This window comes from Primulina eburnea, chromosome 16 (genome assembly GCF_022965805.1).
Source record: "Primulina eburnea isolate SZY01 chromosome 16, ASM2296580v1, whole genome shotgun sequence".
NCBI classification, from domain to species: Eukaryota; Viridiplantae; Streptophyta; class Magnoliopsida; order Lamiales; family Gesneriaceae; genus Primulina; species Primulina eburnea.
Window position 1 is genome coordinate 17606236 of NC_133116.1, and position 26988 is coordinate 17633223.

The following is a 26988-nucleotide window of genomic DNA, read 5'->3' on the forward strand; positions in this document are numbered from 1 at the left end:
TGCATTAACATAAAGCATGAATTATATCTTATCACATGTAGCATAATCAAACAACATGTATCAATACCGGTCTGTAAATAAAACACGAATCGTAATCTACGAAACATAAATTAATACGGATCTATAAATCAAACTCTAGTCTCAATATCTAAGACTCGACTCATCTCTCATTCTAATCTAGGGATCCCGATCTAAGTTAGACTTTTGGTATGCTGTATCGAGTATCTACAATAGACGTCAATCTTCATCTAAGCTCATCGATACACCGTAAGTCTAGGGTCTGAGCAGTTCTGACAAAGACTTAGACTTGGGCATGCTATATCGAGTGTCTACAATAGAAGTCGATCTACATCTAAGCTCATCGATATACCACAAGTCTAGGGTCTTAGCAGTTCTGTCCAAGACTTGGCGGTTCTGCCCTAGCTAGGCTGATCTGTCCTAGACTCAAAATCTGGCTCTGCTATCAATCGATAGACTAAACATATCAATTTGATAATCTGCAATATCAATGCAATAAAACAAAATATGTGATTTAGGGAAACTCAAGTCAAACCTAACTCGAGTTGTGCAATCCCGAATCAACATTTATTTATACCTTTCTCTTCGCGATCTGACGAAGATAAAGTCTCACCTTCAACTCTGTCCATACCCAATCTGGAAATGACAATATAAAACAGGCACAATATCAATATCAGTTCTGAACTCAAGACTATCTTTGTAAATCTGAAACGATATATCGAGAATCATAATATCAATATTCCATTCTCAATTCAACTCCGAATCTGATTAATCTGAATTAACTCAAATCAGCGGCATAAAGGCACAATCTCAGTATTCCCGTCAATACCATATCACCAGATATTAATTACAAATCATAACCCATATTCGATACAATTTGTAATCAGTCTATAATCCAAATCTATTCAATTTCAATTAATATAATCTGAAAAATCATAACAATTCAAGAATCAATCTGTTTCCTGATCTGACTTCGGTTCTACGATGTCTAACATGTCAAGAACATCATATATGAATTATATCAAATTCCTGCAACATCATCTTTTCAAATGATAACAGAACTCAATAAAAATTACGTCCAGTTGTAGCTGTTGACAAGAGAATCACATAACCGTGTTCAGATCAAAATTCTGATAATCGGATCTTGCACAATAAATTTCTAGGCTTTGAGGAAATTTGAGAGAATAGCTATGGAGTTCGTTCGTTCTTGCTGGAGTCTTGAATGAGAAATGAGATTTTTATATATTCAATGCATGACAAGTGTCCCACTCAAGTGCTAATTGCACTTTAGTCCCTCAACTTTTCATTATTTGCAAATCGGCCCCCGCTTAATCTTTTAATTCAATTTCAATCCTACATAATTGCATTTCAATCCTAAATAATTGCAAACATCTTGGAATATAATTCAACACTCCAAAAATTTCCAATTACATACTCTCGGATTAAAATAATATCATCTTTATTATCTCGGGCCTTACAATATACCAATACCAATAACTCATACTCAATCGACAAACACAATCTGTATAATCTCAACCAAATCAACTCTGAAAAATCATAACAATTTCATACGGTATCTGTTCTTCAATCCGGTTTCGATTATACGATGTCTAATATATCAAGAACACCATATATCAATCATATCCGATTCCTTCAATATCATATTTTCCAATCATATCAAAACATAAGAAAACTTATGTCTTGTTGAAGCCTGTAACGAGAGGAACACGGTACTGAACTCGGATCAAAATTCTGACGGGCGGATCTTTAACAATCACAAATCTAAAATATGAAAAGGCGTAAGGATTTTTCACGAAGTTTTCTCGATTCTTCTTTCTGAATTCTGAAGGAATGATAACATATATATATATATATATATATATATATATATATATATATATATATATATATAAATATATATATATATGTCCACTTGCATGCTGAAGACAAGTGGCTTATTTTCCACATTCCAGGCGGTACTCATGCGGTCTCAAATTACCGCTCGAGCGTGGAACATTCTGTCCGAGTACGAGACTTGTTATACACTGGCGCTCGGGCGGTTATTTTCTACCGCTCGGGCTCCAGACGTTCTGTCCAAATCGTGACCTTGTGGTGCATTGGCGATCGGGCGGTCATCTTCTACCGCTCGGCCCCAAACATTCTGTACAAAGTTTGGTCTTGTAATGCATCGGCGCCCGGCTTCTCCTCTCATGTCTTCCTTTCGCTCCTAAAATCTCAATTCTGTTACTTAATCAATGTCTGATTACAGGGATAAAATCTCGGGCATTACACATCTCCTCCTTAGAAATACCAGAAAAGTCAGAGGTACCTGAGAATGGGAGAAAGAAAGTCGATCCCAATATTGTAGCATCAATGGAGATAGATGCACCTCCCTTGGAATAAATGATTTTTCCTTCTAAGACGGTTGCTTTGGCGTAGACATCCAAGAGAGTACTCTTGTATTTGATAGCAGGTGCATGCAAAAACCTTCGGAGACCAGATTTTTCATTTGCTTTGAACATCTTAACAAGATTCTCGTCTTTGATGGTCAGAACCGATGAAAAGTTGACTTGATAAGCATTTAGAGTGTAAGCTCCAGCCATTTCTGCAAACAAAAAGAATTCAGTAGATTCTGTAGTAAATGAATGCGAGAGAAAACAATAGCTAGTAAGCAAAAGTTTGAAATCGTAAAAGGTGAAATGAGATCGAAAAGGCGGTTAATATTCAAAATGTACAGCCTCAGAGAAACATAAGGACATGTGTCAGTATGTTTGTGCTTGAGTTTTTGAAAAGTTAAACAGAGAGTGTCAGGTACGTCAAAATTTTAAAATATACTAAAATAGGCGGGCTGTCAAGCGGTTACTAAAGAAAATCAAAAGAGGATTTGCCGTCTTATGATAGTATCTACTGGAAGTCATAAAGTACTGAAATATATTCAGCACCTTGATAAAAACCAATAGACACATTGTGTTATCGAAAAGACAAACCTCTTTCTGCTTCTGGTAAAGGACATAAATATTAATCAGAATAAAAATATTGTTCCCCCTAAATTAATGCAACTAATAAATGAAAAGATACGAGATCTGAGAGAAAGAAAGGTGGCTCTAGATATTCCTGCAGGATGTGAACAAGGCGCCTCTTTAGCTTCCCGAGGCTCTATATAAATACCTGCAAGCTCACAAACTAAGTCATTTACACAAATAACAAATCAAAAAAATGGATGATGCAAATATTCTCTCGGAGTCTTCTCCATAGTCTGATTCAGCAGATGAGTTACAAAGGCAACTTCCAGCTTCTCGTAAGATGATGTCTGAAGACATCCTTTATCAAGATATGAAGACTTGCAAGAAATTTCTTGACCTGTAATATGAACAACCAGTTAGATTTTTCTTTTTTATATAAGAAGCTGTGGAATCATCCCTTTCAGCACCTACGATCATGCGAAGAGAGTAGGGTGATTCCATAGCATAGAAGGACTAAACTGCAGAATCATCCTTTTCACAAACATGACCATGCAAAGAGAAGGGGGTGATTCCAGTAGATCTTAGTTAGATTCCTGCTGAAGTTCTCAGTACTGCTGATATCAACAATTGTAATAGCTTAGATAATGTAATGCATCTGGTTTTATGAATGAAATATCTCAGTTTGTCATATCTCTTGTTTCTCTACTGCTTTTACTTAATGCAAAAAAGAAAACAGAAGATAGTAAACATTAACTAATATAAATCAATTAAACCGAGAACATTACAAAAATTATAAAACTTATTCTCAGGCAAAAGTTTAGTAAAGATATCTGCTACTTGCTGATCAGTAGGGACATATTCCAGACAAATGTCTTTCTTCTGCACATGATCTCTAATAAAATGATGTCTGATGTCAATGTGCTTCGTTCTGGAGTGAAGTACTGGACCATGCATGATTTCTATAACACTGGTATTCTCACAGAATATAGGTGATTCAGAGGCTTCAACTCCATAGTCTTTAAGTTGTTTTTGCATTCACAGTATTTGAGAGCAGGAGCTTCCAGCAACAAGGTATTCTGCTTCTGCAATAGACGTAGCTATGGAAGTATGCTTTTTACTGAACCAGGAGATGAACCTATGACCAAGAAATTGACAAACCACTTGTCTTTTTCTATCCAGTTTGCAAACTGCATATTCAGCATCTGAATATCCAATAGGATTGAAAGAAGAATCATTGGGATACCATAGGCCGACATTTTGAGTGCCCTTTAAGTATTTCAGAATACGTTTACTAGCAATATAATGTGATTGCTTAGGGTTAGATTGAAAATTTTCACTAATACAAACAACAAACATAATATCAGGTCTATTGGCAGTAATATATAACAATGAACCAATTAGACCACGATACTGAGTCACCTCTACAGAAATTCCATTTTCATCCTTATCGAGTTTAGTAAATGGGCTCATTGGTGTGGAAGAAGCAGAGCATTTTTCCATGCCAAACTTTTTCAATAGTTCCTTAGTGTACTTAGCCTGATTTATGAAAATTCCAGCATCAAGTTGCTTGATCTGCAGTCCTAGAAAGAATGTCAATTCTCCTATCATGCTCATTTCAAATTGTTCATGCATCAATTTAGAAAACTTTGCACAAAATTTAGGGTTAGTTGACCCAAAGATAATGTCATCAACATAAATTTGTACCAACAGAATGTGCTTATTCTTGACTAAAGTGAACAAAGTCTTGTCTAATGTGTCGATTGTAAAGTCATGATTGAAGAAAATTGTGAGAGCGTTTCATGCCAAGCTCGAGGTGCCTGTTTTAAACCATACAGGGCTTTGTGTATTTTGAATACATGATGCGGTAAGAAATAATCAATAAAACCTAGAGGTTGTTCAACGTAGACCTCTTCTTGCAGTAGACCATTTAAGAAGGCTCTTTTCACGTCCATCTGATAAAATTTGAAGTTCTTGAAAGCAGCGAAGGCTTGGAATATTCTGATAGCTTCAATCCTTGCTACTGGTGCATAGGTTTCATCATAGTCTATTTCTTCTTCTTGTCTGAAACCTTGAGCCACCAGTCTTGCTTTATTTCTAACAACAATGCCTTCTTCATTTAGCTTATTTCTAAATACCCATCGGGTTCCAGTAACAGCTTGATGAGATGGTCTAGGTACAAGAAACCAAACTTCATTTCTTTTAAATTGATTCAGTTCTTCTTACATAGCTTCAATCCAACTGAGATCCAGAAGAGCTTCTTCAATCTTCTTTGGTTCATCCTTAGATATAAAAGCAGCATGCATATATTCATTAATCATCTTCCTTCTGGTTCTTAATGGAGCTGTTGGATTTCCAATAACCAAAGATAGAGGATGAGATTTTCTCAAAACAAAAGGGTTTAGAGGGATTTATCCCTAGTTTGATGGATTAGGATCATGCTCAGCTAAAGCAGTAGCAGGTTCTAGAATGTCAACTTCTGGTTTTGGTATGTCCTGCGTCTGAACAACTGGTTCTACCAGAGGAATGTGGTTCTGGATATATTCAATAATCTTCTTTGGTTCATCCTGAGAGATAAAAGCAACATGCATATATTAAATAATCATCTGCCTTCTGGTTCTTAATGGACATGTTGGATTTCCAATAACCAAAGATGGAGGATGAGATTTGCTCCAAACAAAAGGGTTTAGAGGGATTTATCCCTAGTTTGATGGATTAGGATCATGCTCAGCTAAAGCAGTAGCAGGTTCTAGAATGTCAACTTCTGGTTTTGGTATGTCTTGTGTCTGAACAACTGGTTCTACCAGAGGAATGTGGTTCTGGATTTTGAACATCTTTGACACTTGGTTCTGCATCATCTTCACTATCCAATTTCAAATGAATCCTGTCTAATCTATTACTTATATTTGACACATTAAAAATCTCAGGAGCACTGCTATCTTCATATAATACAACATGAATAGATTCTTCAACATTAAGAGATCTATTATTGAAAAATTTGAATGCTTTACTTACTGCTGAATATCCAAGAAATAATACAACATCTGATTTTGAATCAAATGCAGACAAATGATTTTTACCATTATTATGCACAAAGAATCTGCAACCAAATACATGAAAATATGATACATTAGGCTTACTCCCTTTCCATATCTCATATGGAGTATGATTCTGCCTTTTGTTGATTGCTTCTGCCTAGAAGAGCTGAGAGATGTCTGCATCTGCTAGCATTGTTCTAGCAGCTTTTTTAAGAGTTCTGTTTCTCCTTTCAGCTATTCCATTCTGAAAGGGTTTAGAGGGATTTATCCCTAGTTTGATGGATTAGAATCATGCTCAGCTAAAGCAGTAGCAGGTTCTAGAATGATAACTTCTAGTTTTGGTATGTCTTGTGTCTGAACAACTGGTTCTACCAGAGGAATGTGGTTCCTGATTTTGAACATCTTTGACACTTGGTTCTGCATCATCTTCATTATCCAATTTCAGATGAATCCTGTCTAATCTATTACTTATATTTGACACATTAAAAATCTCAGGAGCACTGCTATCTTCATATAATACAACATGAATAGATTCTTCAACATTAAGAGATCTATTATTGAAAAATTTGAATGCTTTACTTACTGCTGAATATCAAAGAAATAATACAACATCTGATTTTGAATCAAATGCAGACAAATGATTTTTACCATTATTATGCACAAAGAATCTGCAACCAAATACATGAAAATATGATACATTAGGCTTACTCCCTTTCCATATCTCATATGGAGTATGATTCTGCCTTTTGTTGATTGCTTCTGCCTAGAAGAGCTGAGAGATGTCTGCATCTGCTAGCATTGTTCTAGCAGCTTTTTTAAGAGTTCTGTTTCTCCTTTCAGCTATTCCATTCTGAAAGGGTTTAGAGGGATTTATCCCTAGTTTGATGGATTAGGATCATGCTCAGCTAAAGCAGTAGCAGGTTCTAGAATGTCAACTTCTGGTTTTGGTATGTCTTGTTTCTGAACAACTGGTTCTACCAGAGGAATGTGGTTCTTGATTTTGAACATCTTTGACACTTGGTTCTGCATCATCTTCACTATCCAATTTCAGATGAATCCTGTCTAATCTATTACTTATATTTGACACATTAAAATTCTCAGGAGCACTGCTATCTTTATATAATACAACATGAATAGATTCTTCAACATTAAGAGATCTATTATTGAAAAATTTGAATGCTTTACTTACTGCTGAATATCCAAGAAATAATACAGCATCTGATTTTGAATTAAATGTAGACAAATGATTTTTACCATTATTATGCACAAAGAATCTGCAACCAAATACATGAAAATATGATACATTAGGCTTACTCCCTTTCCATATCTCATATGGAGTATGATTCTGCCTTTTGTTGATTGCTTCTGCCTAGAAGAGCTGAGAGATGTCTGCATCTGCTAGCATTGTTCTAGCAGCTTTTTTAAGAGTTCTGTTTCTCCTTTCAGCTATTCCATTCTGAAAGGGTTTAGAGGGATTTATCCCTAGTTTGATGGATTAGGATCATGCTCAGCTAAAGCAGTAGCAGGTTCTAGAATGTCAACTTCTGGTTTTGGTATGTCTTGTGTCTGAACAACTGGTTCTACCAGAGGAATGTGGTTCTTGATTTTGAACATCTTTGACACTTGGTTCTTCATCATCTTCACTATCCAATTTCAGATGAATCCTGTCTAATCTATTACTTATATTTGACACATTAAAAATCTCAGGTGCACTGCTATCTTCATATAATACAACATGAATAGATTCTTCAACATTAAGAGATCTATTATTGAAAAATTTGAATGCTTTACTTACTGCTGAATATCCAAGAAATAATACAGCATCTGATTTTGAATCAAATGCAGACAAATGATTTTTACCATTATTATGCACAAAGAATCTGCAACCAAATACATGAAAATATGATACATTAGGCTTACTCCCTTTCCATATCTCATATGGAGTATGATTCTGCCTTTTGTTGATTGCTTCTGCCTAGAAGAGCTGAGAGATGTCTGCATCTGCTAGCATTGTTCTAGCAGCTTTTTTAAGAGTTCTGTTTCTCCTTTCAGCTATTCCATTCTGAAAGGGTTTAGAGGGATTTATCCCTAGTTTGATGGATTAGGATCATGCTCAGCTAAAGCAGTAGCAGGTTCTAGAATGTCAACTTCTGGTTTTGGTATGTCTTGTGTCTGAACAACTGGTTCTACCAGAGGAATGTGGTTCTGGATTTTGAACATCTTTGACACTTGGTTCTGCATCATCTTCACTATCCAATTTCAGATGAATCCTGTCTAATCTATTACTTATATTTGACATATTAAAAATCTCAGGAGCACTGCTATCTTCATATAATACAACATGAATAGATTCTTCAACATTAAGAGATCTATTATTGAAAAATTTTAATGCTTTACTTACTGCTGAATATCAAAGAAATAATACAGCATCTGATTTTGAATCAAATGCAGACAAATGATTTTTACCATTATTATGCACAAAGAATCTGCAACCAAATACATGAAAATGTGATACATTAGGCTTACTCCCTTTCCATATCTCATATGGAGTATGATTCTGCCTTTTGTTGATTGCTTCTGCCTAGAAGAGCTGAGAGATGTCTGCATCTGCTAGCATTGTTCTAGCAGTTTTTTTAAGAGTTCTGTTTCTCCTTTCAGCTATTCCATAACTCAGAAATCTTGTTAGTAAACTCAGTGCCTCGATCACTTCTGATTTTTATGACAGAAACTGGTTTTTCATTTTGAATCTTTTTCAGAAGCTTGATCAGAATGAAACTGGTTGATCTTTTACAACAAGAAATATCACCAAATTAAATCTAGAAAAATCATCATCAACAACAAGATTGTATTTCATTCCCCCTAAGCTCATGATAGGGATTGGACCAAATAAGTCCATATGCAATAATTCCAAACACCTTGATGTTGATTTACTACATTTATTCTTGAAGCTAGATCTCACTTGTTTACCAAGTTGACATGCAGAACATACATGATTCTTAACGAAATAAATATCAGGTAAACCATCAACTATGTTCTGCTTCTTGAGATTATTGATAGACTTGAAGTTCAGGTGATTTAATATCTTGTGCCTTAGCCAATGTTTATCACTAAAAGGGGCAACTAAACATGTAGGAATATTAGCATGATCTTTATTCCATGAAACTTTGTATGTGTTGCCTTCTCTTTTTCTAGTTAATACAATAGACTCATCAGCATTTTTAACTGAAATGTCTGCTATTCGTTTTACTTAAAAATGTTAGAGTAAGTGCCCGGCAAGCCAACTTATGGCTTGGGCTTTATTGACTCTAATGTAAAACAATCTTTATTTTAATATTATTTTTCGATTTTATTCGATTATGGCATTATACTTTATCTGTATACCCATGCAAGCTGCATAGATAAAGTCCTTGAATATACAATAGGTACCATGAGGTCTGCGACTCAACGTAAGATCATGAAACTCATTAGGAAGTGTACCGTATATTCTAAACAGGTTCCTAGTCGATTCAGCCGCCTAAAACAAGGATAAAGGTCGCTCGAGCTCGAGACTAGCATCTGTGGAGTAAACACCATGTTTCATTGGTAAGGGCATGGAGATGTCCATTCACATAGAGGGGTGATCATATGATGATGCACTGAACAACCCTCCCTCGGACTGTCCAAGTGGTTCTCACTTATCGAGTGGAATAGTCCGAAGTTATGGTTGTACACCATTAGTCCTTTGACCCGGGACAATGTAGGGGCTTTACGTAGTAGCATGCACTTTGATCCGTTTACCGACTCCATTGAGGGTCATCAGGTGGCGAGGTTGGGTATAGTTTCGAAATACGTAGGAGCAAATGCATTGTAGTCGGGGATTCACCGTTCGCCTACGGGGGAAGATATCCTATGTGATCTGATGAGTTAATAGTGCAAGGAGTCTCTGGCCAGAGCAAGAAATGTGCTTTAGGGAAAGGTGTTTTCCTAGTTGCACATACCATGCCACTATTAATACTGAAAGATAAATCGCATCATTATCGAATTCATATGCAACTCTCGATGTACCAATAGTTGCAGATTCGATCGGGATATATGTGTTGAAGGGACCGTACTGTACGCTAACCATGACTAAAGGTTCTTGCAGGCACTATCAGTGATACCTAGGGGATCATGGGGCGATGCTACTAGACGCTCTTACCATGATCCGATGGGTGCAATCAGAAATGAGTTCTGACATTCTTGATCAAGGTGTTGATGAAAAGAATGGGGCTAACTAGGGTAAGCCCGAATAAGAATAAATGTTATTCTGAATCACATGGAGATGGGAACCCACGGCTAGCTGTATCCCTGAACCATTGAGGGTCACACAAGTATCGGATTCTGTGTTCCCGTTGAGATAGTCAAATTTCAAGGAGTTGAAATTTGACGATTATAGTTTGATGGAGATCAAACAAGAAGCTTATAAAGGAGTTTATGAGCTAATTCCATAGGAAGGAAGAAGTGGAAGTTAGCATGATTGCTAAATAAGGAAGGAGAGTGGAACTGCCTATTTTGTGAAGGAGTTCACTAAAACTGGCAGCTGCCAAATATTGTAACTGCCATATATGGTAAGTTCTAAATTTGGCAAATGAAAATTTTGATCTTCGAAATTTTCAATTTTCATTATATGAACAAAATTTGTATCCTTGGTACATCGGCGCTCTCGGATCGTCGATCGAGGTTATAATGAGTTCAAAATCATTTTTTTAGTGAATTTGGAATTTACTAATTAAATGATTGTGCTAGTAGTGGTGACTACTAACATGAATAAATTCTCATAAATATTCTAGAGGAGTCTAGAATTAAATTTACTAAGGAGTTAGTTTATAAATTAAATAATAGTTATTTAATTTAATATACATATATATGTATATATTTTATATGGTGATATAAAATATATGTATATGATATTATTATATCATGTATTATTAAAAGTTAATAAATACATTATATAATAATTATATGAGAGTTTTAATATAATGAAATTATAAGAGTCCTTGTGGGAGAGGGACTCCTAATTAGATTAGGAGTCTCACTCTATAAATAGACCAATTAGGGCTCATAGTTGGTGATGAATTTTGGCACACAAAACAAAAGGAAAATTCTCTCCAATCCCCAGCCAACTCTCGGCCAACAACTTGAAGATTTGAAGAAATTTTGCAACACAAAAAGCAAATTAGATTTGCTTAATTATGGATTAAGAATATATAATATTTTCTTAATGATTGATTGTGAATCAATTAAGCAAAATTCATGTTTATGCTTCAAGGAACCCACGGCCACTTTGCAATTAATTTTGTTAAAGTTTTGGCTACTTTGTCCTTCCACTGCCGCGCCGTTTCATGTCCGGATTTTGGGAAATTCGGAGCTGCAGTCTCAACGCACAAATCGTTTGTGATTTCTAGTGCAATCCAAGCGAGGAACAAAGTTTCTGATCGTGGACCTAATTAGGCGATAATATTTGAAGAGCCGTTCGTAGGGATTTACAAGAAGAGCTATCTCCGCTTAAACACCGGAATAGTTTGGAGTCCAAGCGTTAAGAACGCAAAGGTATAATTCTAAACGCCCTATGCATCTTTTAAACACACGACGCCCAAACAAAAATATTTTAAACTTCCGCTGTGTCTTGGGTGCGAGAATACGATGTCCCAACAGTGGTATCAGAGCCAGGTTTTTCTCTATCGTGTGTTTTAATTAAATTGTGTTGAGTTTATTATTTCTAACCGCGTAAGAATTTTTATGAAAAACGCCCCTAAAATTATTTTTGAAAAATCTGTTTTTGAAAAAAAAAATTTTAAAAAAAATTATTTTTTGGGTCTGCCCGGAACTGTTCCGGGCAGACGAGTGCGCACAGCGCGCGCGCACGGTGCCGCACGGCGGGCGCGCAGCGCATAAGCGGCGCCCGTACGGCAGGCGCAGGCGCGCGCGCACGGCGTCTGCACGCCTGTGCGCGCGGCCAGCGCCCGATCGGATCGGGCAGCGGGCGGGCGGCGCGGGCGGGTGCCCGGGAATGTCTCGGGTACCGTGCTGGGTCGTGGGCTTGATTTGTTCGGGCCCGGGGCGGTTTTTCTGATTTTTAAAAGTTGGGGTTAAATTGATATTTTATGAAAATACGAACGATTTTACCCCTACAATAATTTTTATAAAATCTATTTCTTACAAAATAAATAATTGAAATATGATTTTAATTATTTATGGTAAAAATTGTTTTACAAGAAATTTAATTATTTGATATTAAATAAAAGTGTTTATTTAATTTGATAATTATGGCGGTTAGTGATAATTTACGAGATACACGATTTATTGATGATATGTGATATTATTGGATTTATATAATATATGATATTATATTTTAAAAGGATGATCGAGAGCCATGACCAATTTGCTAGGTGTATGTTAGGTTTTTACATGTTGTAAATTTTAATTATTTGATAATTATAAAGTGGGCTTGGTTTATGGCCCGTTCCCACCCCTGAAATTTGTATCTCAATGTGCCATGGAAATTTAATGTAAATATTAGATTTAGTGGGAGATCAAGATTTGAAGACGGTGGGCCCGAGATCCTCGAAAGTAGTTTTGAAGATCGAAGACATGTAAATTTTGGAAGCTTATGTAATAGTTGCATTTGCATCCCTGCATTTCCCTAGGCTATGGACATGGATCCGTATGTGGCTCGTACGGATCAATTAGCTCTCGGTTATCGATCATCCTTTATTATTAATTGTGATGTATGTGATATATTATAAATAATCAGTATGTGCGTTATTATTTACATAATGACAAGAGTTGCATGAATCCGGCAATCATACAAACAATCATGGCACATGTTTTAAAATTAATGATGAGACAAATTTTTAAAATTAAAATCCCTCATTTTGGATGAGATCCAAAATTTAAATCAAGCCCATTAAAAGGATAATTAAAAGAAAGTTTAATAATTCCTTGCCTTCCATCAACGGTGGTTGCATGATGAACGCTACCCGCGGTCAGTGTCTGGCTCATATTATTGGGGAGGCCTGGACGACGGAAAGCTGTGACTTCCACTGACATATTTGATGTGAACTACGTGGAACTCCCATGACTTCGGCTCATATTATTGGGGGATCTCATGGCGACCGTCCACTAAGGTTCAACATTGATGGGCCGGGCTCGACACGTGAAGAGAAAGGGGATCATATTATTGGACCCTCCTCAAACGTGAGGCAAAATTACGTAAGGGTTGCAAGGAGTTGCAATTGGGCTCTACCTTTTGGAAGTTATGATTGGCTGATATTATTCGGGATCATAATTTCGCAATTGGGCCTTGCGTACTCACTAAGGAAATTGGATTTCCTGTTTGTCATCAGAGGGTGGTGAAAATGTCAAAATAGTGGGAGGCGATTCGTAAAAACAAAAGTACATATTTTACGTCTTACAAAATATTTTAAAATAGTCGGTAACGTTTATTCTGTTTCCATATCAGTATATTTACGATTTCGTCATGTAATCCATTTCTATCATTAAAACAAGCTAACCGAACACTAATTTTCAAGATTGGCTGAGAAAATTGTTCTAAATTCGGAGAGAATATCATACACACTAATGTCAGTCTCGCTGAACTGGCATAGCATGCAAGATGGTAGGACCATAGTATGCAAGCTAAAGTGTTATATGCTCGCGCCTATGTCAAATGAACTGTAGAGACAGTTTGAGGAAATATTGAATGCTGCTGACATTCGAATAACACATGCAAGAGTTGCATGGCGCATGAAACTCGCATAATGATGCACACTACTTTCAAAGAGCTCATGTCACACGTATGCAAGATGGGGCTCTTGCCCATGAGCATGGTGTAAGTATGATTAGGGCCTATTGAGAAGGTGGTGGGCCTGGAATTTGACATGGCCTAATAATTTAGAACATTTATATTTCACTGCTTGAAGCAAAGACATAAGAAATTATCTAGGCCAGAAATGTTTTGGCAATGATAAGTGAATGTCCAAGTAAACACGATTTTCAACAACGATAAACAAAAGAAAACAAGATAGTCTAAACCAAGCACATTTGTGACACGTTAGGCTAGGACATATTTATCAAAGAAGGATCCACAAGCTAGTGGGAGAGGACATGTTTGACTCGTCAGACATAAACTCTCTAAGAGACATGTGAGTCCTGTCTGAAAAGAAAAATGACCAAAGCCCATTTCCTAGGGAAAGTGGAACGTGCACATGATCTATTGGATTTGATCCATACAGATGTGTGTGGCCCGCTAAGTGTTAGCATAAGATTTGGCCATTCCTACTTCGTTACCTTTACCCATGACCATTCGAGGTTTGGGTATATGTATTTGATGAAATACAAGTCTGAAGCTTTGAAAAGTTCAAAAAAATACAGATCAGAAGTAGAGAAACAATTAGGAAAGAGTATTAAAACACTACGATTAGATCGAGGTGGAGAGTACTTGAGTACTGAGTTTCAAGACTACCTTAACGAGAATAAGATTCTCTCACAGTGAACTCCGCCTGCCACACCCCAGTTGAGTGGTGTGTCAAAACGTCGTAACCGGACATTGATGGACATGGTCTGATCTATGATGGGATTCAGTGAGTTGCCGCCATCCCTTAAGGGATATGCGCTTGAAACAGCGGCAAGGTTGTTGAATCAAGTCCATACAAAGGCAGTGAATAAAACTCCATATGAGATATGGATGGGAAATATTCTTTCTTAATAATATGGGGATGCCCTACTTACGTGAAGCAGGCAGTGGGAGATAAATTGGATAGTAGAGCCAATTTGTGCTACTTTGTGAAATATCCAAAGAACTATGTTGGATATTACTTCTATTTATCCTAGTGAAACAAAGTGGTTTGTTTCAAGGAATGTCACCTTCTTAGAGAAGGAGTTTCTATTAGATAGAAAAGGCATGATGATAGAACTCGATCAGATTCGAGAACCACCCTTGACACAAATAGCATAACCCACACCCCAACAGCCAATAAAAGAAACATAAGCTCTTAGAAGATCCGAAAGGATCTCAAAGGCCGCCTAAAAGGTTGAGCCTGCTTCTTGAATAGGGCCAAGGTGAGCCCATTCTTAGATGTGATCCAAGAAATTTCAAGGAAGCATTGTCTGATGCCGATTCATCTAGATGGCTTGAAGCCATGCAGTCCGAGATGGACTCCATGTATTCGAACCAAGTATGGTCCTTAGTAGATCCACCTGAGGGAATTGTTCCCATAGGATGCAAAAGGATTTACAACAGGAAACTTGGAACGGATGAGAAGGTGGTGACCTTCAAAGCTAGATTGGTAGCAAAAAGATATACTCAAAGACAATGTGTTGACTATGAGGAAACCTTTTCTCCAATCGCGATGTTCAAGTCCATTAGGATACTGCTAGCCATAACAGCCTAGTATGACTATGAAATATGGCAGATGGATGTGAAAACAACGTTCCTTAATGGGGATATTAAGGAAGAGATTTACATGTCTCAACCTGAAGGATTCACATCAGAAGAAAGTGAGCATAATGTATGCAAACTTCAGAAATCTATTTATGGAATCAAACAGGCATCAAAGAGTTGGAACCTCAGATTTGACAACACTATCAAAGAGTTTGATTTTTCCAAAAATCGTGAGGAACCTTGTGTATAAAAGAAGGTTAGTGGGAGTGCAGTGACATTCCTAGTGCTTTATGTTGATAACATACTAATCATTGGGAATGATGTAGGGATGTTGCATTCAACTAAAGTATTGTTAGTTGCTAAGTTCTCCATGAAGGATATGGGTGAAGCATCATATGTATTAGGAATACAGATCTATAGGGATAGATCAAAGAGAATTCTAGGGCTCACCCAATCCACATATATCGATATCATACTGAGGAGATTCTCTATGGAGGAGTCCATGAGAGGATATCTCCCAATGACTCATGGTGTGAATCTATCAAAGTCTATGTGCCCTAAGACTAATGAAGAGATAGAAACCATGAGCCGCATTCCATATGCGTCTGCCATAGGCAGTATTATGTATGGTATGATATCTACTCGACCTGATGTGGCATATGCACTGAGTATTGCAAGCCGATATCAGTCGAATCCTGGTCCACTGCATTGGAAAGCAGTGAAGGACATTCTTAAGTACTTGAGAAGAACTAAGAATTTTTTCTTGGTATACGGGAGTGGAGAACTAAAATTGGAAGGCTACACTGATTCTAGCTTCCAATCAGATGTGGATGATTCGAAATTGACCTCTGGATTTGTATTCAAGCTCAATGGTGGTGCTGTCTCTTGGAAGAGTTCCAAGCAAGACACCACAGCGGATTCAACCACTGAGGCCGAATACATAGCTACATCGGATGTGGCAAAGGAGGGTGTTTGGATGAGGAATTTCATCCAAGAGTTGGGTGTCATTCCTCAAACAGTTGATCCAGTCCCGGTCTACTGTGACAACACCGGTTCCGTAGCGCAAGCGAAGGAACCGAGGTCTCATCAGTGATCCAAACATATACTGAGGAAGTTCCACATAATCCGGGAGATTGTGGGAAGAGGAGACATATCGGTAAAGAGAGTATCCTCCGCAGATAACGTTCCTGATCCACAAACGAAGCCCCTGCCAGGACCATTGTTTGAGTAGCATCGCGAAGCAATGAGTCTAAGATCTATGGGTAGTTGGCTATAGGGAAAGTGGGAGATTGTTAGAGTAGGTGCCCGGCAAGCCAACTTATGGCTTGGCTTTATTGACTCTAATGTAAAACAATCTTTATTTTAATATTATTTTTCGATTTTATTCGATTATGGCATTATACTTTATCTGTATACCCATGCAAGCTGCATAGATAAAGTCCTTGAATATACAATAGGTACCATGAGGTCTGCGACTCAACGTAAGATCATGAAACTCATTAGGAAGTGTACCGTATATTCTAAACAGGTTCCTAGTCGATTCAGCCGCCTAAAACAAGGATAAAGGTCGCTCGAGCTCGAAACTAGCATCTGTGGAGTAAACACCATGTTTCATTGGTAAGGGCATGGAGATGTCCATTCACACATATGGGTGGGTGATCATATGATGATGCACTGAACAACCCTCCCTCGGACTGTCCAAGTGGTTCTCACTTATCGAGTGGAATAGTCCGAAGTTATGGTTGTACACCATTAGTCCTTTGACCCGGGACAATGTAAGGGCTATACGTACTAGCATGCACTTTGATCCGTTTACCGACTCCATTGAGGGTCATCAGGTAGCGAGGTTGGGTGTAGTTTCGAAATACGTAGGAGCAAATGCATGGTAGTCGGGGATTCACCGTTCGTGTGAGGCCCGGAGCCGAAGAGGGCGGGGGGTGATCGCCGGTGCCATGAGGTGGCACAGACAATGAGCGGCTCCTGCCAGGCTTCTAGGTGGAAGGAACATGAATGAACCGTTCTTACACCGGAAGGAGAGGGATTCCGAGACTGTTCAATGTAATGGACTGTACAGTTGAAGAGGGCTTAAAAGATTTGATTGGTACTACTCATATCACGAAGGTGTATCTTCTTTTCGGTAGCTCATCACATAAGAACTCCAAAGTTAAGCGTGCTTGACTTGAGGCAATTTTGGGATGGGTGACCTCCGGGGAAGTTTCCCATGGGTGCGTGTGAGTGAGGACATAAGCACGCTGGAAAGACCCGTCGTGATACAGTGAGGACAGTCGTCAAATCTGGGGTGTTACAAGTGGTATCAGAGCCGACCTCTCCGAGTACGGTGTGGTTCGGGGACGAACCAAGCGGAAGCTGGTGGGCATGTGAGGCCCGGGGCCGAAGAGGGCGGGGGGTGATCGCCGGTGCCATGAGGTGGCACGGTCAATGAGCGGCTCCTGGCAGGCTTCTAGGTGGAGGGAACATGAATGAACCGTTCTTACACCGGAAGGAGAGGGATTCCGAGACTGTTCAATGTAATGGACTGTACAGTTGAAGAGGGCTTAAAAGATTTAATTGGTACTACTCATATCACGAAGGTGCATCTTCTTTTCGGCAGCTCATCACATAAGAACTCCAAAGTTAAGCGTGCTTGACTTGGGGCAATTTTGGGATGGGTGACCTCCTGGGAAGTTTCCCAGGGTGCGTGTGAGTGAGGACACAAGCACGCTGGAAAGACCCGTCGTGATACAGTGAGGACATTCGTCAAATCTGGGGTGTTACAGTTCGCCTACGGGGGAAGATATCCTATGTGATCTGATGAGTTAATAGTGCCAGGAGTCTCTGGCCAGAGCAAGAAATGTGCTTTAGGGAAAGGTGTTTTCCTAGTTGCACATACCATGCCACTATTAATACTCATAGATAAATCGCATCGTTATCGAATTCATATGCAACTCTCGATGTACCAATGGTTGCAGATTCGATCGGTATATATGTGTTGAAGGGACCGTACTGTACGCTAACCATGACTAAAGGTTCTTGCAGGCACTATCACTGATACCTAGGGGATCATGGGGCGATGCTACTAGACGCTCTTACCATGATCCGATGGGTGCAATCAGAAATGAGTTCTGACATTCTTGATCAAGGTGTTGACGAAAAGAATGGGGCTAACTAGGGTAAGCCCGAATAAGAATAAATGTTATTCTGAATCACATGGAGATGTGAACCCACGGCTAGCTGTATCCCTGAACCATTGAGGGTCACACAAGTATCGGATTCTGTGTTCCCGTTGAGATAGTCAAATTTCAAGGAGTTGAAATTTGACGATTATAGTTTGATGGAGATCAAACAAGAAGCTTATAAAGGAGTTTATGAGCTGATTCCATAGGATGGAAGAAGTGGAAGTTAGCATGATTGCTAAATAAGGAAGGAGAGTGGAACTGCCTATTTTGTGAAGGAGTTCACTAAAACTGGCAGCTGCCAAATATGGTAACTGCCAAATATGGTAACTGCCATATATGGTAAGTTCTAAATTTGGCAAATGAAAATTTTGATCTTCGAAATTTTCAATTTTCATTATATGAACAAGATTTGTATCCTTGGTACATCGGCGCTCTCGGATCGTCGATCGGAGTTATAAGAGTTCAGAATCATTTTTTTAGTGAATTTGGAATTTACTAATTAAATGATTGTGCTAGTAGTGGTAGGGGTGAGTATTCGGTTAATTCGATTACCGACCGAACCGAATTAGCCATAACCGAACCGAACCGAAATATTTAGCCATAACCGAACCGACCGAATTAATTTTCATAACCGAATGAAAACCGAACCGAATTAAAATCGGTTAATTCGGTCGGTGACCGAATTAACCGATTAATTTTAAAAAAAATTGTGATTTAATTTTAATTATATATGTAAATTTTTTTTTAACACTACACTTTACACAAATGCATAAAAACATAAAATCACACACATTCCAAATGTATAAGTTTTATTTGAACACAATTAGTACATATTATATCGATTTTAAAATTAAAAATTAAAATATTTATAAAAATTGAAAAATAAAAAAAATTATTAAATAATAATATTTATTATATCGGTTAATTCGGTTAACCGATTTCAAAATTTTGAAAACCGTAACCGAACCGAATTAACCAATATAACCGAATTTTTTTAATTTGAAAACCGAATTTCTGAAATAACCGAACCGTATTTCCGAATTGACTCGGTTCGGTCGGTTAATTCGCTTTAACCGAAATCTTGCTCACCCCTAAGTAGTGGTAACTACTAACATGAATAAATTCTCATAAATATTCTAGAGGAGTCTAGAATTAAATTTACTAAGGAGTTAGTTTATAAATTAAATAATAGTTATTTAATTTAATATACATATACATGTATATATTTTATATGCTGATATAAAATATATGTATATGATATTATTATATCATGTATTATTAAAAGTTAATAAATACATTATATAATAATTATATGCGAGTTTTAATATAATGAAATTATAAGAGTCCTTGTGAGAGAGGGACTCCTAATTAGATTAGGAGTCTCACTCTATAAATAGACCAATTAGGGCTCATAGTTGGTGATGAATTTTGGCACACAAAACAAAAGGAAAATTCTCTCCAATCCCCAGCCAACTCTCGGCCAACAACTTGAAGATTTGAAGAAATTTTGCAACACAAAAAGCAAATTAGATTTGCTTAATTATGGATTAAGAATATATAATATTTTCTTAATGATTGATTGTGAATCAATTAAGCAAAATTCATGTTTATGCTTCAAGGAACCCACGGCCACTTTGCAATTAATTTTGTTAAAGTTTTGGCTACTTTGTCCTTCCACCGCCGCGCCGTTTCATGTCCGGATTTTGGGAAATTCGGAGCTGCAGTCTCAACGCACAAATCGTTTGTGATTTCTAGTGCAATCTAAGCGAGGAACAAAGTTTCTGATCGTGGACCTAATTAGGCGATAATATTTGAAGAGCCGTTCGTAGGGATTTACAAGAAGGGCTATCTCTGCTTAAACACCGGAATAGTTTGGAGTCCAAGCGTTAAGAACGCAAAGGTATAATTTTAAACGCCCTATGCATGTTTTAAACACACGACGCCCAAACAAAAATATTTTAAACTTCCGCTGCTTCTTGGGTGCGAGAATACGATGTCCCAACAAAAAAGTACTAGAAATTTTTTCCCTCCTTAATCTCCATAATTCAAAATATACATATATGTACTTTAAAAATAACTTGACACCATTATTTAAAATAAAATACCCAACTACCATTTGAATCAAAGAAAAATAGTTTGAATCATAAAATCGTCTAACATTTCACCAAGCCTAAAAACATTATTTGGAAAGTAGATCCTATACCTATAACCCCTCGAAACCACTCATAACATAAATAAAAGTCATAAAATACCTTTAACATCACTTAAAATCATAACTAGTGCGGAAACTAGCGTCGGTCCTCGGGTTATGTGCACCTTCAGTCCAGCAAAGTCAACCATCAAGAGCTCAAAAATCAATATTATCATAATCACCTGCATCAATCACAACAGTGAGTCTAAAAACTCAACACACCATAATCTTGATAACAAGTAATACATATACAGATCACATACAACAGTGAAAATACTCGTACTTAAAGTATAATTTTCATGAAGGATTCATAAACTTCAAACATGAACATTTTTGTAGACATTTTCATGATGCATAAACTTTAAAAACATTTTTATGATCCTTTTTCATAAATATTTTCATAAACATATTCATGGCATCCTCAACATATTCATATTCATATTATCATCAACATATACATAATCATTTTTTCCTTTCGTTGAATTCACTTCGTTAATTGTGACTTCAGTGTTCATCTACGTGTACGTGTTGGGCGATGGATCCATCTACATGTAACCACTGTAATGGATGGCGAAGACACCAGCAACACTCTTACCGGTCAACTGGACCTTGGCCTATCATATCCTCATACGGAAATATGATCGTCGGGGCTCCCTCGGGGGCCTTCTCCCATAGACGGGCTCCCTCGGGACCATAACTCTCACGATATCTCCAACATATAATCATATTAGTCACAATGACATCACTTCCTTCAAAGTTTCATATTCTCATCACTTTATAAAATTAGATATGCATATAAAGTTTTTCTTTTAAACCAAGCATACAATATATCTTTTAACGTTTTCGTTTAATCATAAAACCCAAAAACATTTTAAAAGAAACATTTTAACATATAAAATTCCATAAATCTTATAAATAAACATTTCAACATCATAAACATTTAAAATATGCATTTAAATCATAAACATTTAAAATAAACATTTTAATATATTAAATCATAACATTTTAAAATAACATTTTGACATAATAAATCGTTGACATTTAAAATCAATGTCATAAGAATTCATTAAAATTTGAAATAATCATATTAGCATGTAAACCAACATTCAGGACATTGCCATTACGTTTACTAATTTCTAGGTGTAAAATGACTGTTTTACCCCTAGATGTAAAATTTCACGTTTTTTACATTTTCTTAATTTCATTGACTCTAACATGTCTCAAATAATTATTTAAGCTTACATTAATTTTCCCATATTTTTATTTGGCCTAATCGATGACTTTTAAATAAATCTTTAAATTTGACATATTACTGCGTTTTAATCCCGAATTAAACAAAACCTTAATATAAAATTCCCAAATTAAAAACTTAGACTTATAATAATTATTTGAGCTTAAATATAATTTTTCATAATTTTATTAAGAATAAAACTAGGTGTTTTAATTAACTCATTAATTAGTGTTTCGTGCGGCGAATAAATCTCGAATAAATCCAAAACTCGTTATTTTGATCCCAAATTTTAGACATAACATTTTTAGTAATTATTATACCCTTCCAATCATGAGCCACACCCGTGGACCCATGGTTCTAATTTTTGTTTTTAAATTTTCGTTTTTGACACCTTATCGAACACAACGAGCCATCTCCTAATTTACTCGAGCCACGCCCAAGCCACCTCGAGCCAAACACTAACCAACCCACCTAGGGACCATACTGACCAAGCCCAGCCAAAGAACCTGCCCTGGCCCGCTCAAAAACTTGCTGGACAGAAGACCCGTTTGCATGCTTGTGTGCGTGTGTTAGTGTCCCTAGTGTATTAGGTTTCCTAGTTGCCTAGGACTCATCAAGCCATCTAACCACTGACCCCTCATGACCCTAACCTTCCCTGGGCCACGTCTAGACCAAGCCCCTAAACCCGAGCAGCAAACTCCTGAATCTTGACAACAACCTCACGCCTAACTTGCTGTCATGAGCTTCTCCCTCACGTTTTTGTGTTTGGCTCGAGCCACGTCGAGCCACCCTGCACCAACTTATGACCATCCCCTCTAGGCACCATCCTGGAACATTAGAACCCATAGGACTCGAGCTCTAGTTGCAAACCGAAGCCATACATCCCGGCAACACAAACTGGCCGAGAAACCCACATGCACTATTACTCTTGTTTCTGTTGCTAGGACCTAGCCAACCTAAACCAGACCCTGAACCATCCCCTCTAGCACCCTTCTAGGACCCTAAGGACCTATCCTAGCCCAGGCCGAAGCCCCTGGCCGTGCCAACCAAACATGCACAAGATGCTGCACCCAAGTGCTACCCTTTGCTGAAACTCTCGGGTGGAGTCCTAGCTTGCTAGGACTCCTCCCCAGCCCATGGTCTCGAGTCATAGCGTGGCTAGGACTCTTCACTCGACCCATAACAGACCCTAGCTCGCCCTATACCCAAGCCCTCACCAAGCCAAGCCATGAAGACATGAAAACCAAACCTACAAACACCATGACAGAATTTTCTCCCAGCTTGTGTTATCTCCCTTTTGCAGCGTATTTGGTTGATTTTTATGACCCTAAACTTGTGTAATTCCATGCTTAATCATGTCCTAACCATGGCGGCCATTTTAAACACATAAAAACATGATTTTGGAATCAAATAACACAAGTTTAAAGCATATATGCACATTTTTACGAAAATAAAACTTGTGTGACTTGTTTTCATGCAAATTCATAAACAATTACATAATATGGTGTGAAGATGAGTAAAGTGAGAATATGGTGTGCTTTTTCGTTTTAAACGCACGATTTTACGTTGACAATTGCGAAGAACGGAGACGACAACCTTTGGCTTGAATAATTTTGCAACCTTCGAAACTTCTCTTTGTTTGGTACAATGTGTGTGCCGTGTAAATTTGAAAGAAAGGAAAGAGTTTGAGTGGGGAAGGGAGTGGGATGTGTAGTTGTGGAATAATGGGGAGAAATTGCATTTTAAATAGATACGTAAAACAATAACCAAGCTTAGGCCCAATAGGTAGTTAATTAGGCCCAATTAAGCTCATTAGTGATTAATTAAAACAATAAAAATAATTCATTTGACGTAAATATATAATTCATTTAATCATGCAGGTAACAACATGTAAATCATATAAAGCATGTAAACTTACAATTTGAGTCTTGACGAGTGATCTTCTCGGTGCTGATGGTGACACAACTCTTTACAAAACTATTGCTCTGATACCAACTGGAACGTCTGCTATTCGTTTTACTTAAAAAGTACTAGAAATTTTTTTTCCCTCCTTAATCTCCATAATTCAAAATATACTGTTAGGATCGGTTATTGACTAAGGAGTGTTTAGAAGGGGGGGTTGAATAAACACTTCTAGGAATTTAAATATTCTTCGAAAAAGGTAGTTCAGCTTTGTTACAAACTGAACTAAATATCCCGTCGGTCAATATCAATCAGTTAAACTGAATAAGCAGTTGCGGAAAATAAACTGATTGAAAGATAGAATATCTAACTGAAAATGAAGGCTGAAGTAAAGGCAACACAATATGTTTCTGGATGTTCGGAGAATTGAATAACTCCTACGTCACCCCTTCTATCTCAAGGATAGGATATTCACTAAAAGACTTTGATCGAGTACAACACTTGTACAGACCCTCTTCAGTTAGGACTTATCTATTGCCTGAACTGAAACTCTTAGTATAATACAATAATCTCTGTAAGTAACTGAACTTAGCATTATTGATTTATCAATATTACAGAGTGCTAGTTTGCTCAACGTGTAGCCTTGATTGCTACGAATAGATCTGATAAGTGTGAGCTGAGATTTTGACAGAGTGATAGCAAGTTTTGAGATTGATCGATCGTATCTGTCAACTGCTCTTTAGTCATATTTATAGACTTATCTTTCAACGGTAATTTTGAATTTACGTATCCGTTGATTGTCACCTCATCATTTCTTCGACAATGTTCTTGATTGCCACTTTATCATTGATTGTAAGACGGCGTATTAATTTCATTAGCCAAAATACGTTGTTCTATGCAGAGCGCCTTTCCATATTCAGTTGCTGTCTGATATGTCTCTCTGTCTATTGAATGATCTTTCCCGAGGTATCTTCAGTTGAGAAGCTTTAATGATTTCGGCTGAATGTTTTAACTAATCAGTTCTCAACTGATCAGTTTGTGTCAACTGATTTCAGTTGAATGTCCAGCTGCCGAATTTGCTTTCACGTATTAGTTGATTTAATCGATTGATTTATGTTTTGTCAAACTCCAGAATTTAGTTTCCAACAATTTCCCCCTTTATGGTGTTTGACAAAACCAAGAGATTTAACTCAGCTCTTTGATAATAGATTACGCAACTGAATCATAGAATATCTGGGTTTCTTGTAGATAATATAGAAGTCTGAGAAAGTGATATTTGTTGATAATAATAGCCTGATTAATTCTTCGTCTAATTCTTCAGCATAACTGAATCACAAAATAACTGGACAAATGATATCAGTTGCTTCAGCTGCTTTCCCTCTTTTTGTCAAATACATCCATCTTGTCAGATAGCTTGCGAACGTGAGAAGAAAGAACCGTGACAGAGGATGACATACTTTCAATAGCAGTAGACATTGTGACTTGCAGTAGTCAATTTTTCGAGACACAAGCGATTCCACGCTGTTGACGCGTTGGTTAATTAATTCTTGAGTGGCAGTCAGACTGGACATGATACCTCTATTTTTCTGAATATCACCAACTGCAAAAGAGAGAGCGGTAACAGCAGATTGGATATCCTTCAGTCTTTTCAAGGATTCCTGATTATCATCCAACTTCAGACTGTGCGAAAGTTGCGTATTTTGAATCTTGGAAATGGCAGTAATTATTTGACTCATACTGTCCTGCATATGTTGGACTTCTTCAAAAATTAGATCAAAATCTACTGAAGATGGAGGATTGGATTGTCGAGAAGTGCTTGGTTCACTTGTATTAAGTTCAGAAACAATCAAGGCTTGATCAGTTGAAATTGTTTCAGTAACATTTTGAACTGAAATATCAGCAGCAGGGATTTCTGCTTGATCCCGAGGTGGTGAGGAAGGATTTTGTTCAGTTGATGGTGACACAACCTGAACTGCTGTCTCTAGGGAATGATCGATTGAGTCATCTGGCATATCAGTTGGTATGACCTGATCAGCAGTTGGATCAGGTGGAACAATTTCTACTGAAGGAATAGTGACCTCTGGATTGGTTTGATCAACAGAGTGATCAACTTTATTATTAACTGGTGCACTAATGTGGGATTCCTCTACCACGGCTTGAATTACTTCATCAATATGAGCGAAAGACAGCTCAGCTTCAGTATATAGTTGATGTTCAACAGTCGGTGAAGGAAGCTTATCAGAAACTGGCTCTTCAGTTGGAACAAGAACTAAAGCAGATGATGGTTCTGTTTTGTTAGAGGGTGCTTCTTCAACTAGTTCCACATCCTCATCATCTGAATCTCCTTGGTAGACTACCAGTTCTTGATTCAATTCCCAAAATTTGATTTGAGATAGTAGCCCTATAAGGTCAGTGTCAATCTGAGTAATTACAGCTTGATCAGCATATGCAGTAGGGCCAGTTGGCAAGTAGTTGTTTTTAAGCTTAGCAACAATTTGAGCCAACTTCTTCGCTCTCATCTGATCAATGAAATAACTTTTCCTTTCCAAGGCTTGAGCAATAGAGGCAGCTTTGACAGTTCGAAGAACAAAGGCCTCCAGCTTGATGAATTTTCTCAGCTCGGACTTTTCCTTCAGTTGCTTGGCAAAAACCTCAGTACGATAGGCTACCCAAGCATCATAGGACTTAGTCTTGGCAGCAGCAAAACTGTTTACTTTTTCCCATACAAGATCAATATGAGTCTGAATCGGGTTGGAGGGTCTGGGTTCTACAATCAATTTCCCTTTCCCTTTATCAGTACTCATGATATGAGGAATTTTCAGTCCGGTGCGAGTTGATTCAATCTGTTCTACAAACTTTATTCCTTTGGGTCTGGCAGGTGCTACACCAATTGATCGAGATATTTGAGTAACAGGAGCTTGGGTCCTAACTGATTCCTCAGTTTGTGGAATAATCTGCAGAGGAACTGCTTCTATAGGCTGTTGATCAGTTAAGGAAATCATTTTGTCAGTGGGAATGGATACCTCAGAAGTTGTTTTAACTCTTTGAGTTCTTGGCTTCTTCGCAATTTGA